Below are 15,279 nucleotides of genomic sequence, written 5' to 3'. Positions count from 1 at the left end.
CAACTCCCATCTCACATGTTCTTCTCATGTTAGTGGTATAAAACAATGATCAGCATGTGACCCTGATACTCCTCTAGCTAGAGATGGGACCCAAGTACCCTCCTCCTGAGGAGATGCATCAGGAGTAACTCTGTGACTTCCAAGACCCGTTCAGAAAAGGCCAGCAAACTCCCGCCTGCTTCTGTGGAATGTTTAGCCCAGGGACACTTCCTCTCCAAACTGAACCATCATACGGTGAGGAGTCCCTGCCACAGGAGAGGCCACAGAGAGGGGCTGTGTTGACAGGCCCAGCTGCACACAGCTTTTGAGTCATCCCAGCCCTGGGACCAGGGGGGATAGAGAAGTCTTCAGGTGACTCCAGCTTCCAGGTGTCTGAGTAATCACCAATCATTTGAAGTCCCTCCAGATAATGTGGAGCAGAGTCAAGCCACCTGCTTTGTTCCCTGCCTGACCCACCTACTGTAATCCAGGAGTTCAACAAAATGATCATTGTTTTATACCACTCAGCATGGGGTGGTTTGTTATGTAGCGTTAGTGACTGGGGCGTTCCCCAACACAGGTAACAGGTAAGCACGCACACGCATGTGCGCGCACACACACACGTGCATGCACACTCATGGTGGGGAAGGGGACAAATTTCAAAGAAGAAAGATCAACCCACTGACTCTACAGCCCAGTCCCTCCCTCTCTCCAGTAGTAGGAGGTGAGACTGCTCCCAAAGTCCCTCCCAGATCTAACATTCTGCCTCTGCGATCATTCCTCCATCCCCTCCAGTTAAAGTCTAGTCTGAAATCTCATTTTCTCTGAGGTGTACATCACTGACAACTTCCCAGCACTAGTTGCACTTCCAACAACATCCAAGCCAAAAGGGAAAGGAATAAAGCTTTGATGATGGAATTTCAGTGCCACTGGGTTATTTCTTACTAGGGATGGGAGAGAAGTGGTTACCCTAGGTCTTGAAATCAATAGTAATAGTATTATTATAGAAATGAATTCTATTATGCATCGTAATTATTATTATATGTTGATGCTCACTTTGAGCCAAGCATTCTTCTCCGCACTATAATGTATTATCCTATTAACCCACACGGCAAAAATTGCCCCATCCCAACACCATGTTAGGGAACACAGAGAAGTTCGTCTCACAGGAACACCAACATACCTGAGGACTCTATGCTATATATTGATTTTCGAGCCTCAGTGCAGTGAAACACATTTTATACTCTGAATCAAGGTATCTCCTAATAAAACTGGATAATGTTAATTTCTTAATTTTCTGGGGAAATCTGTTATTGCAGAGGATTTGCAATTTTCTGCCCATTTTTGTCCAAAACCGTTGATGTTCATTACCACCTGATGCTAAGAAAATCAGTTCTAACTCATATGAGAGGCAGACCTAGGAGCAATAATGAGAATGAGACCTACGTTCAAAAAATGAACAAAACGAATCTGTCGGTTACTGCTGTGGGACCTTGGGTAAGTCACCTGGCTCTCCGAGGGCTTAATCCTGTCCTCTGTGACATGGAATAGTTGTGGTTTCTCCTCATTGGGTTGTGTTAGGATTGAAGAAGGTTATGCATTCAGCACAGTGCCCGACACACACAAATAGTTAACAAAATCTGCTGCTTCTATTAATCATCCCTATGTCATTGCAGGCAAATTCAAGACAAAAGACAATCTTCAAGGTGATTTTAACCTGCAATCAGAAGTCTTAGGAAGAAGGCAGCTGTGTACGTACGTGCATGAGCATCTGAGCTTTGCAAATGAGATCTCTTCTTACAATAATGTTTCCAGATTAGTTGTTTAACTTTCCATTTTTCTCTTCTGATATAAAAATACCCTAGAGAAAAGTAATACACTGATCAGGAAAAGTAGTGGAACAAAAATGGATTCTAATCCTGGATACGTTACTTATCTTCTTTGAAACTTAGTGCAGATACACACAAAGTGCTCAATAAATACTTGTGGAATAAAATTCTCAAAACTATTATACTAATATTTACAGTTTGCTTTGGGGAATTAAATGAGATATAAAGGGAAAGTGCCTAGCTCACAGTTACTAGTCGGCAAATGTTAGTTTTCTTTATCCTGGCACTTTCTTAAAGGTCTGGTTTTTTTTTATTAAGAAATTCCAAATTTGATCAGTTTTTTCATTCTGATAAATTTTAATCCTTCTGCTTATCATGTGGATGACAGTGCTTTAGCACCTGAACTGGTTTTAGTGAACATTTTCACTCTGCCTTAGGTTTTCTGACAACATCAGATTCTAAGGATACGGCAATGGCACTTCTTGGAAGAAACCAACAAGCTGCACAGAAATGACCCCCTTGTTATTTTTCATTAACTTAAAAGGGAGCTGAGTGTGGTTTGATCACACATGTGCATGCATACATACACACATACTCTTATGCACACCCCTTGAATCTGGTGTCTCAGAACCATGAATTCTGAGAGAGTCGTGAAATCATTTGACTTCCTTCTGCTGGAGGTAAATTTAGATATATCCTTGACTCCCTGAAAGAAAATCATTTGTTTAATCTTTAAAATTAAGGAATGGAGGGGAAGTGGCAGCGACTCCTTTTATAATGCTCAGCAATTTCTCCTCTTCCACTTAGAAACAACTAAATTCACATCACACTTGCCTTCCTGACTTAAATCTGGTGATCAATCTAAAAGCCCCCATCTGCCAGCCATTTCCTAGGTAACCAACCCCAGGTGACTTTTACCGGCAGCCCATAACAGACAGAAACCAGCAAGAGAAAGGAAAAACCTATCGTTTTATACTTTTTTCTCAGTATGTTTAAATAATTAAAAACACCATCAAGAAACTAATCCATAGATCAAGCAATATGTAAAATATGATTGCATGGTGCTTTCCTACTTTCATTGATTAATTCTGGAGGGAAAAGGACCATTTACTCAAGGTTTTACTTGACCTAAAAGAAATTTCTTCCAGTCTTTGACATGAAGTTAGAGTCATCAGGCCAGGTCTTGTGGAGAGAGGGAGCTACCAACCGGCAAAAGCTAAGTGTTTGCAACAGTGACGACCTTCAAGTTTCCTTTTAACCCGAAAATATCATTAAGTGGTTCTTCTTGGAATGCACAGATTTTTGGATCAAATTTAGTAATTCATGGAAGTCTACAAGTTCAGGCATCTAATGAAGAGCCAGTCCTTGGTAAATCGTGAACCCAACACATACCCATTGCATGACCTCTGGAAAGTATAAATACTTTTCCTGAGCCTCCATTTATTCATCTATAAAATGATAATAAAGATTAGTTGTGTCTCACGAGATCATTGGGTGGTTAGATCAGGTAAGACACATAGGGCTGGACTGGTCACACAGTAAGGTTATAAATGAATGAACAAACGAATATTCACTTTCTCCTAGGTAAGTGAAACCAGAGTTTGAGGCGAAACTCAATTCTCAGTTTCTGTTGGTGGTTGGGCCCTGCAAACCCCAAAGCCCATTTTAGTGTTAGCAGCTAAACCCAGCAGGGGATGCCCACCTGGGCCAGCTCCAAGGTCACCACCGGCTGAGCCAAAGTCTTCTCCACTACCATTGGGTGGCATGTTGCCATCTCAGAGTTGCAGCTCTAAATGGTGGACTGTGCCCACCAATGCCGCAGCAGCTCACCGCTAACCTCTTTCTGGGTTCAACAGAAGGCAAGAGTGAAAGCAGAAGGATTGATTCAAAGGTGAAGAGTAGCAACAGGACTCCCGCCAGGCAAGAGAGACCACAGGACAGGTTACCTCTCCAGTGCACTTGTGCAGGGGTTTATATAGCACTTGGGTCAACGCCATTGGTCCAAATTTATGCTAATCAGGGTTTGGAAAGGCACCCGTGCTATTGGTTAGCCTTGCAGTCTCCATTTGGGTCTGCTCACCTTCCATTTTTTCGTGATCCTCGGGAAGAAAGAGGCTGAGGTTGTCTGATCTGGGACATTGGACACTGTGTGGAGCAGAAACCCACACGCAGCCCCAGCCAGGCAGGTCCTGGCTTGCCTCTGCCCTGGCTTGTGGGGCCTCAGGTCTGCTCCATCTGCTGGGGTTGCTGCTCTGCTGCTCTGGGACAAGGACTTGGCTTCATAAGTACTTACTGAACATCAGGCACCAGACCAAGGTATTCATACTGATAAAAAAAATCCTAAAGCAATAAGGAGTTCAATGGCTCCTGAACTGAAAGAAAGAAAACCATTAACTCTGAAATACCAGCCACAGCACCCGAAACAGCAAACTTATTGAGTACTCTCTGCATGCAAAGGAGGGTGGTGGGTGGAGAGAGCGTGGGCTTTCCAATAAGACGGACTGCTGTCAAGCCTCCTTTCTCTGATCTTAGCTGTGTGACCGTGGACAAGCAGCCCACCCTCTCATCTTCCAAATGGTGAAGTCCCTCAAGGCTCGTGATTGCAATCAATAAGTGGAGTCAGCAAACTCAGTCAAAATAGCAATTCATTAGAAGCACTTGGGACACTTACAGAGTGAACGACAAACTGGAAGACTAGTTTGGAAAACTAGCAAAGATTGGGGAAGATTCCAGAATTCTAGATGAAGGGAACCCCAAAAAGATGGTGTAGTGGCAAAGGTCTGGTTAGAGGCCATCCATGCCACTGGCATGGATGTGACCTCCAACTGGTGACTTCAAAATCCAACAATCTAATGTCACTGGGTCATTGGTGCAAGATTCAAAGTCCCCGATAGTGACGACCGCAGAGTCTGCCGAGATAAAAGAGGCCTCTCTGGCCTCCACTGTTGGAGGTGGACACTGCCATGGTCACAATCATGCATACTGAGCTCTTCTAAAAACAGGAGGTTGGGTACCCAACAGAAAATGCCCACTCTGGTAGGAATAATGATGAAAAAATTTATCAAATTTGTTTTGAGAATAAAGAAACTAAGATACTCAAACTGTATAGTACAATGTCCAACATATGAGCTGGTCCTCAAAGACCAGAACCTGTTGGCATTTGTTGTTCAAGCATCGTCTCTGGAACAGAAAAGACCATCCGCCTCCTCTGTGCCTGGTCCGGGCTAGGCTGAGGATGCACTAATGACTATGCAGGTTAATGTGGTGTCACCTCTGCTCATAATGAGATTGCGATGGAATGGGGAAGGCAGAGATGTGAAGAATGATTTGAAATAGTGATAATAAGGACCTTGCTCTGAGTAGAAGAAATGCTCAGAGAGAAGGGAGCTTTTCATTCTTAGGTGGCTGGGGGAAGCAGGGAGAAGGAATTCCTCGCTAAGACGGTGGCACTTGTTCCTGGGAAACAGGTTCCTTTCCATCTACCTGATTCTGCCCATTCCCCAGGTGCTGTGCTTGAGGGTACACCTTTGCTTTTTCATCTAAAATGCAGATGCCAGGATTTGAAGAAAAAAAATTGGAAACAAAATGCTTTGGATGGACCCGAAGTTGCCCCTGAAAGAAATTCTTAAATTCATTATGTTCTTCATTATTCTCTATTGCCGTCCCTATGCCATGCCCAAAGGGACACTTTTTCTCAGCAATTAATGGTGTGGCTCAAAGGACACCCAGGTGTCATTTCAATAGATGGTCAACGTTTATTGAGGAGGTGACTCAGGCAGTCCTACTCCGCAGAGGGTAAGCACCCATGAATCCCGCAGATCAGATACAGACCCTTCCTTTGCTCTGCCTCTCCAGGATGGAGAATGGATAAAGAAAATGTGGTACCTATACATAATGGAATATTACTCAGCCACAGAGAAGAATGAAATGATGGCATTTGCAGGTAAATGGATAGAACTCGAGACTATCATGCTAAGCGAAATAAGCCAACTCCTAAAAATCAAAGGCAAAAATGTTCTCTGATATGCAGATGCTGACTTACAATAGACTGGGGGATTGGAGGAGTGGAGGTTCACAGGATTGGACAGGGGAATGGGGGGGAAAGAGGGGGAATGGGAATGGGAAAGACAGTAGAATGACTCAGACATCACTGTCCTATGTTCATATATGAACACAGCCGAAGTAACTCCACATCATGCACCAGTACAAGAATGGGAAGTTATACTCCATGTATTTATGATAAGTCAAAATACATTCTACTGTCATGTATAACTAAAAAGAACAACTTATAAAAATGAAAAAGAGTTTGTTCTTTGAAGCTGGACCACCTCGTGTATTTTTCTCTACTAATATGATTTCACATTCACTTCCTGCTCTCCAAAGAACTTTGATGTGTGAGCTACCATTTCCCACAGAGTCCAGGATAGTGTTGAGCAAACAGAAGACACTCAAAAAAGTATTTGACTGGCTGATTGCAATTCTCTGATTTATTTCTAGCTCTATGCAATTGGGCCGATCGTTTTTTGTGTGGCCGATGTGAAGGGTCACGGAGACCAGCACTAATCCCCATATCAAATGGCGACAGACTATTTCAAACTATTGTATGAAATGGCTTTTTGTAACATTTCTGGTTGTCGCAAGTTTCCATCCAAATCCTTTATAAGCATCGTGTGATTCTTCCCACAAGAGACAGTGCCGCTGTTGTGGAAAGGAACAATGTTTAGAGTCAGACTTGAGTTAAAATCCCAGACCGGCCACCCCCCAGCTTTGAGGCCTCAGCCATATGGTTCCTGTTTCAGGATTGTTTAGAATCTAGACAAGTCAGAAACACAGTCTTCCTTTGCTCATGTGGCTAAGTCTCACTTTTCTACCTACGGCTCCTCAGAAACTCTGGTTTGGAATTTGCCAGTTCCTGGAACATTGTATGATGTTAATTGCCATTTTACAGGGTAGCTGAGGACACAGACCCATCTGAAGTCAGCAGATCTGCTAAAAATCATAACCAGGGAAAGCTAATAGCAAAAAGTAAGATCTGTTGTGAAATTCACATGCCTGTCTGTGACGCTCAGAAGTGAGCAGGCATTTCTTATCACTGATTTGACCCACTTAGAGCTCGTCTGTGTAATAAGTGGCAAAGTACTCCATATTGTTAAATACTCTATTTTGGCCCAATATATAGCTAATTCTAATGATTCTTTCTAGTTACTTCGTGGTTGTTATCACATGAACCAGGAGGACATCTATTCTTTGTTGTTTAATAATTGAGTTTACCAGGGAGACTTTATTGCAAATTCAAGCTGAACATGAGTCCACTATTTAATGTTGTTGCTAAAAGTAAGACAAGGCTGAGAGTTTGAAATTGGGGATTTATGAATGTAATTATTTTGAGTTGATTCTGTCTTTATTCCAGGCACGGGAATTTTTCTTTTTTGAAATCTTGTATCTATTTTGTGCTCCACTTTGTTAGAAATGTGGACGATTCACAGGGGACGAGCCCCTGACAGGGATTATATAGCTGGAAAACAAGCCTGAGTGTGAAATTAAAGACAAGGAGTTGGAAAAGATGATTTTCAGCTATGTAATAAGGTGGTGCGGTTACCAACCGCTCTGCACACTATTGAAGGCAACCCAAGACAGGAATTATCTTCCCTACCTTCATTGGTCCGGCAGCAAAAGTGGATTTTTATATTTATATTTGAATATGGAAGGATCTCATATTAGGGGAATTTGCTGCAGATTAAATAACGAACATGAAGACTTAAATAGGTATGCGTGGCAGATATTAGAATTTATATTTTACAGAGAAGTACATTGAACTTCAGGGAAAGCGAGAGCTTTCCTGTGCCTACAACTGGTCTTAAATCCAAGTCCGACTCCCTCGGGGTTTCCAGCCCTCCTGTGTAAGCTACCTTCTGCTTTCCAGAGGAGGCACATGGCCCGCCCTTGCTCTTTTCTCCTCTCCCCTCCTACCCGATTCCAGAGCCTCCAGCTTCTGACCTCTTTTTGGTTTTGTCTCCCAGCTCAGATCTGCACCCTTCCTTCAAGAACCATCACCTTTACCTTTTCTCTTTGTGGCAAGATTCCTTGTTCCTTGCTCTTTGTATCCAGCCCTATCCAACCTGCGCCTAGACCTTCGCAGACACACCCTGCTGTCATCACGTCTGGCAAAGAAACTGTGCCTTCCTTGGTGCTCCTTTTAGAGACCAGTGGTAGGGACTAGAGGTCTTGCTGGGGTTGGGGACAAGAGAGGAAAAGAAGACTGTAAAGCGGGAGTCCTCCCTCTGGCTGTAGGGGAGCTGGTGTGGTCCCGGTGACTAGAGGACATAGGAAAAACACAGAATTTCTTCTTTTTCTCATGAAAACTTCATGAGCTGGAGTAAAATCAAAATTGCTTTGGGGCTTCCTATTGTCATTCGTTCAACAAATATTTAATGAGCAATGCCCCTGTGCCACTTTTAATAGAAGACACTGAAGATACATCAGGAAATGAAACAGAAAAAAAAATCCCCATCCCCAAAGAATTCACATTCTATGGGAAGATGCAGACAATAAACATAGAAATAAAAATATGTAAGTCTGAAGGTTCCAGTTCTTGAATTTGGTATGTTGTTTCTATGTATTTTGTTATTTTTATCTCTTAGCAAAGTTTTACAACATTCAGCATACATATTTTGACTTTTGTTAACTTTATTTTTAAGCATTATATGTTTTTAAAGCTATTTTAATGAATTTAAGTTTAAAATATTCTCAGGTTGCTGTTAATATATAAAAAACAGTTGAATTTTCTGTATTAACTATATAGGAGGCAACCTTGCTAAATTCACTTATTAGTTCTAGGAGTTGTTTTTTGGATTCCTTTGGCTTTGCTATGTTAATAATTATGGTATTCTCAAGGGCAGAAAAATTTTACTTTTTCTTTCTGATCTTCATGCCCTTTATTTCTTTAGCCTGCCTTATTGCAAAGGCTGACATCCAGTACAATATTAAATAGAGTGGTGACTATGAAATCCTGATCTGAGGGGAAAAGCATTCAATATTTCACTGTTAATTATGATGTTCAGTGTAAGTTCTTTATAGATGCCTCTTAACAGATTGAGGAAGTTCCCTTCTATTGCTAGTTTACAAAGTTTATTATGACTGGGCATTGACTTTTGAAATAATCATATAGTATCTTAGTCTGTTTGTGCTGCTATAACAAAAAAATCACAGGCTGGATCATTTAAAAGCAATAGAAATCCATTGCTCATGGTTCTGGAGGCTGGGAAGTGCAAGACTGAGGTGTGGATAGGATTGTTGTCTGGTGAGGGCTGCTGTCTGCTTTCAAGATGGTACCTTGTTGCTGCATCCTCGGGAGAGGAAGACACCATAGTCTCACATGGCAGAAGAGATTGAAAGGCAACAGCATTTCCCTCAACATTGAACCCTCTTATAAAAGTGCCAATCCCATTCATAAGGGCAAGGCCCTCAATGACTAATCACGTCTCCAAGCCACGCTTCTTATTACTATTGCATTGGGAATTAAGTTTCAGCATAAACTTTGGAAGGGAAACCATCATTCAAACCATTGCATATATCTTTTCTTCTTCAGCCTGTAATATGAATTACACTGAATTTTTAATCATAGGTATGTAAAAATGGCATAGAATCATGCTATAAGAAAAAACAGGTTAAAAGAAATAAGAATAATAAGATGTGCTGTTTCAAACAGAATAGGCAAGAAAGGTCTGAAGAGATGATGTTTGAGCGGAGACCTAAATGAAGCATGGGGGCAGGTTATGCAAAGTCATGAAAGAATTGTCACTGGAAACACCAAATGGGAAGAGATGGGTCCCAAGAGATACCCAGGGCTGATCATATAAGCCTTTGGGGCCTTGGTAAGGAATTAGGGATTTTATTCTGAGTACCATGGGAATTCGTTGATAGGTTTAAAGCAAAAGAGCACCATGAGCTGATTTATGGGTTTAAAAGATTATTCTAACTGTCGTGTTGAGAATTGAGTGCAGGTGCCAAGAGTGGCATGGGGACATGAACCAGGGGACTATTTTGTTATGCCACACATTGCAATTGCATGCTGGGTTAGCAAGGCAACAGATATGGTAAAAAGGGACCTATTTGGGGTCAATTTTAAAAGCAAATCAGTAAGACTTGCTGTGGACTGAAGCAGGGGGTTAAGGAAAGTGAAGATGCAGGGAGAAATTTCTAGAGTTGGAGCCAGAGCAAGGTGTGCCTGAGGGTGCCATTGCTGATGAAGGAGAAGAGGATTGAAAGAGATAAACCACAGCTCTGCTTTTGAAGTTTAGATTAACCCCTTTAGGTGAATCTAAAATAGAAAGGCAATCTAAAATAGATGGCTAGAGATCTAATTCTGGTGCTCAGGGGAGAGATAAGAATAGGGGAAAAAATCAGGGAGTCACAAAAGCAATCCCATTCATCTAGGTGGGTTCACAGAAACCCACCTAGAGCCAGGAGAAGCCCATCTTAAAGTCAGCCAGCTGAGGGGAGTAAGAGGACAATGCAGAGTGGAGTGGCCCAGAAGCCAAGGAGGAAAAGGCCGGGAGAAGACAGGAGTGAGCCACTGTGTCCGGTGTTCTTGAGAGGTCAGGTGGGATGGAGATGAAAAGTTGACCATGGACTTTGGATGGAAGTGACCGGTAACCTTGAAAAGAGCAATTTCAAAACAGGCAGGGGGAGGCGAGGAGGCAGATAGAGTACTGGCAAGAAGAGAGAAATTGGGTGGCTGGATCGAATGCATTGCAGCAAGTAGAGAAAATAATGTTTACAAGTTTTAACTTAAAGGGAAGCAAAATATATACATATGCATATATTCCTTCGGCCTGGAATGGGAAATAAAGCTTTAGGATCGTTTGTTTAACTTCGTGTAAATATGGCAGGTATTTGCCACATGTGTACGTGTGCATGGAGATGAGTCCATAGAGAGAGAAGTTAATGATGCAAGAGAGAGAAGGGAGAAAGGGAGCGTCCACGTCAGCAGCTGGTGCAGCGGGGCCAGGGCCAGGGCCCAGGCCCAGCCACGCCTGGCCGGAGCGGGAGCTGGGCCAGCTGACCCTGTCTCAGCAGAGGAGGCTGAGGACGTGGGAGGACCTGAGGGCTGGTGGGTTTATCCACGAGAGGCCAGGGGAGGTGGGCTTGCTGCTTTCACTGCACTCGAAGGCACAGACTGCCTGCTTTTCATGGCAGGAGCTTCAGAGTAGAGGCGTGTCTGGAAGCGGCTGCACATCTGGTCGTCCAGCCTGGTGATCCGTGGAGGGTAGAGAATGTCAACCAGCTCTTGGGAGACCTGCCAGAGGCAGGGTGCTCTCAGGGGAGTCCTCCAGGGGAGGGAAGGGGTGAGAGCAGTGGAATCTGTGTATACGTGCGGCAGACAGGGGACAGAAGAAAAGGGACTGGCGAAGGAGTATGAAATTGGGCCAAGTTGTTGGATGCAGGGGACATTCTGGGATGCATCTAGGGGACCAGGGATGACCAGCAAGGCTTGGGAGAGGGGTGTCTGAGGCAGCCAGTGATGGAAGGCAGGTGGGGCCTTGTAGGAGCAGTGAGGTGTGAGTTTCACTGTGGACTCCCTTCAGGGATTGACCCAGCGGATGGTCAGTGGTAGGGAAGGAGTTGGTGATGGTCGTACCAGGAGCTCAGAGATTTCTGGGGGCCGTGTTAAATATCGGGGTTATTACATCATGGGGTGAGTATGGAGATGTGGGTTAGAGAGCTTCTGATTGTGCTGGATGATACAATATCTAGCCTTTTCGCAAAACCTTTCTCTCTGTAAATCACTTCCTGCTTCCCTAGACCAGAGGGGTTCTTAAGCACTGAGAAGTGAGTGGATACCTCCATTTGCAGAGTTGCCTAGAGTAGAGATGCCAAGGTAGGTTAAGAAGTGGAAAGACGTGGGCTTCTACGTACAGTGGTACTGTGATTTCTGCACACAGGCAACCAGACCAAGGATCACCCCTCACGGAATTGAGCAAAGATGCTCTATGGGCCAATGGCAGCCCTGAGTCAAAACACTTGAAAGCAAAATCAGAGCAAACATGGAAGAGGCTACAGAGTGCCCTTCATCTGCATAAAGTGGGAGGATATGGATCCCATTTAGGGGAAGAGAGATACAGGTTAAAAGAGAAGAAAGAGATCAGTTATTTGGATGGTTCTCAGGGGTCTTAGAGAAGACCTTTTTAGTCTATAAAAAGCAGTTTATGACACTTTATCTTCAATCCTGTCTGGAGTAGAAGATTTTTCAAGGTCTTTTCTAGCCCTCATAATGTATTTGCTTTGGTGCCCCCTTCCTATTCTGAGGTTCAGGATCAGAGATTCATCTTTGCATTCCCAGGACTTGACCAAGAGTAGACACTCAATATGTTTGTTGAACTAAACTCTACAAAACACTGTATGTAGTAATGTGAAATTTCAGCTTTAAGATGCTCTGATCTCAGAATATTAACACTGCAAAATCAGAATAGGTAGTGAGCATAACTCATTTTTTTAGATGTTGATAGACCTTTATTTTATTCATCTATTTATATGTGGTGCTCCTCACAGTGCCTCACACATGCTAGGCAAGTGTTCCACCACTGAGCCACAACTCCAGCCCCCCATAACTGATGGTTTATTGAAAACTCTGTATAAAGTGTATTATTGAATCCTCACAGCATAGTTTCTAAGATATATATTGTCATTACCTCCCTTTTACCAATGACAGTAACAATACGTAGTACTTACTACGTGACAGTCACTATTCTAAGCCCTTCCACTCACATCAACTAAGCTAATGCTCTTTGCAGCCCTTTCGGGTTTGCCCCAAAACAATATTATTCTAAACTCTGAACCCCAAAGACTGTTCTTAGGAGACGGGAGAACAAGAAGAAATGGCAAAGTGAGCCTACTTATGTGTTCAGTCCCCATGATGGGAGGGGAAAAAAATCCGGGAGTTTAGAAATGTCATGTCAGAGTCTGAACACACCCTTCCTGATCCGTCACACCACCCTCACAGTCAGTGGTTGGAGTATAGATTTCCCATTTGGTCATTAACACCCATTATCTCACTCCCCCTAGAGACTTGCCAAATTTACTTTTAACCGCTCTCAGCACTCAGACAGGAGGAGGCAGGATAATGAGTCTCCACAATGTATAATTATTATAAATGAGCAGAGATAAACTACACCTGTCAAAATAAATGATCAGCATCCTAAATCGCCGGTTTCTCCATTTACTGTTTTGTAAACTCGAGTTATTCACCCTTGCTAATTTCTCCCACCACTGTTCCCAAGATCCCCCCTCCACCCCATCTGAGCTCCTAGAGTTAGCTCAGAAGGTGCTTGTCACCTCCAAATTCTTCAGAGGATGAGAGAAAAGCTTGAAGCAAATTGTTCCTGCAGGAAATGAATTACTAAATAACTAGAGTTCCCTGAAGGGATGTCAGACATGGGCTGGCTCATTGTGGCTCAGTCGATCAACGCTCAGTCTCTCAGTAATAACCGTTTTTTGTTCTTTTCCTAAGGTTCTGCCAACTGACAAAAAGAAGTGGCAACATAGCACAGAAGTCGAGCTAATTTTAAGTGTAACTGCTTCAGAAATGTTCTGCCGACAGGACTTTGGATGCAGGAATACTTATTTCTGTAATCTCTGAAGTTCAAGTCCAACAAACTATTGACTGGTTCCATGTCTCTGGGTCTCCAGCAGGAGTAAAGCAGCTGTGTGTGGTTTTAATGAGACTGCACTGGGACATTCCTCTGCAGATTTGTTTCCCTTCCCATCTGGGCCTGTTGGCCAGAATTCTTGGGATGTGAGCAACAGAAATGAGGAAAGAACTTGAGTAGAGGGTTGATGTGGTCACTCGGCCCATCAAAGATGGAGCAGAACAATCAGGCAGGATTGAGCAACTCTAAGCATGGTAGAAGTAGGAGCACCACACTCGTAGGGGGCTTAATTGGATGAATCTAAGCATCTTCTACTCCTTTGACTTCCATAGAGTCTTGTGTCCAACTACAGGGTGAGGGATCAGGATACTGGGAAAGCCAGCCTATAGTCCCAGGAGAGGCAATTTGGACATTACTGAATCCACAAATTCGCTGCTTGCTGTACTGGTCCGGATTCAGAGTGAGAAAAGCAAACTCTCCGTGTCTGGCCTCTGTTTACCAAATACTCTCATATGACTCTTACTTCAAAAGACTTCTCACATACTCTCCTGGTGACTCTGTGGTCAGTTTTACCCTGAGGATGATAAACACATCCAAGGGTGATAGATATCCAAACTCTTTACTAACTGCATGGCACGGTTTCCCCTTGCCCCAGAACAGTCTTTGCAGCTGGGCTACCAGAAACTACCTTTAGATGCTGGATCATGGGAAGGTCCAAAGGCTCCAGGGGAGAAGCTGGGGTGGCCAGGATATTGGCAGGAGCACTCAAAGGACTTAGCATGACAGCTGTTTACCAACTAGTACAGAAAATTTCAGTTTTTTAACCATCGGTGCAGCTGTAGTGGTGGGTGTGTTTCTGAATATCAGCCCAGTATGTAGCCCCTGGAAGACTGAAGCCTGCTAATCTGCGTTTCTTAGATAAAATTCTGTTTAAGAGCAACCTTAGTGATTGGAAATTTTTGATGGAAAAGAGAGAAACAGAAGAGATTCAAAAAGAAGAAGGATCAGGAGAAGAGAAGGAGGAGGTGGAGGAGAAGACAGAGGAGGAGAAAAAGAGGAAGAGGAGGAGGGGGAAGGAGGAGGTGGAGGAGTAGACAGAGGAGGAGAAAAAGAGGAAGAGGAGGAGGGGGAAGGAGGAGGAGGAGGAGAAAAGAGCAGCAGAGGCAAATAAATTCCAGCACAAACCAGAGACTTTCTCCCCATCCCAGGTGAGGGTTCCCTTCAATCTTGGGGGAACCCTCTTTCCCATAGCTGCAACCTCTTGGTGGCCACACAGCCCAGTTTTCTGGAGCACTCTGGAGCCCCAGTCTAGGACTTGGCATTCAGTCTTTCTGCAGCCCATGGAATCTGATGGATTGCTCTGGCTGGGTAACTGGGCTTCAGCCTTATTTCTGAGCTTTTTTCTGTACTGAGTGACCTGGTAGAGACACTAAGGCCATCCTTTGTCCCCTGTAACTGACTTGTTCCAATAGTCTGCCCGGTACCTCATCTCATCCTATGACTAGGTCTGCCTTATCCTGTTCATTTCTCTCACATTCACCCATGGGTCCGTTCACAAACACTCCCTGGAGATTCCAAGATTCATCAAGCATAATCCCTAACCTTGAGCAACTACAAACCACCTTGTGCCTGGGACTGACCACCTGCTTATGGGCGTTTTTGAGAGCAATAGTCCACTTAGATATCTGGGTATTACCAACTCTGAAACTCCTGAGGCTGCACTCCACCATTTGCTGGGGAGTACGAGTGGTTCAGGCGGTCACTGGAAGCTAGAACATTTGGGTGTTAGAACTCATTATTCTTTTTAATACTGGGAAATGCTT

This window comes from Sciurus carolinensis, chromosome 4, assembly GCF_902686445.1.
Source record: "Sciurus carolinensis chromosome 4, mSciCar1.2, whole genome shotgun sequence".
NCBI lineage: Eukaryota > Metazoa > Chordata > Mammalia > Rodentia > Sciuridae > Sciurus > Sciurus carolinensis.
This window is presented reverse-complemented; position numbering follows the sequence as displayed.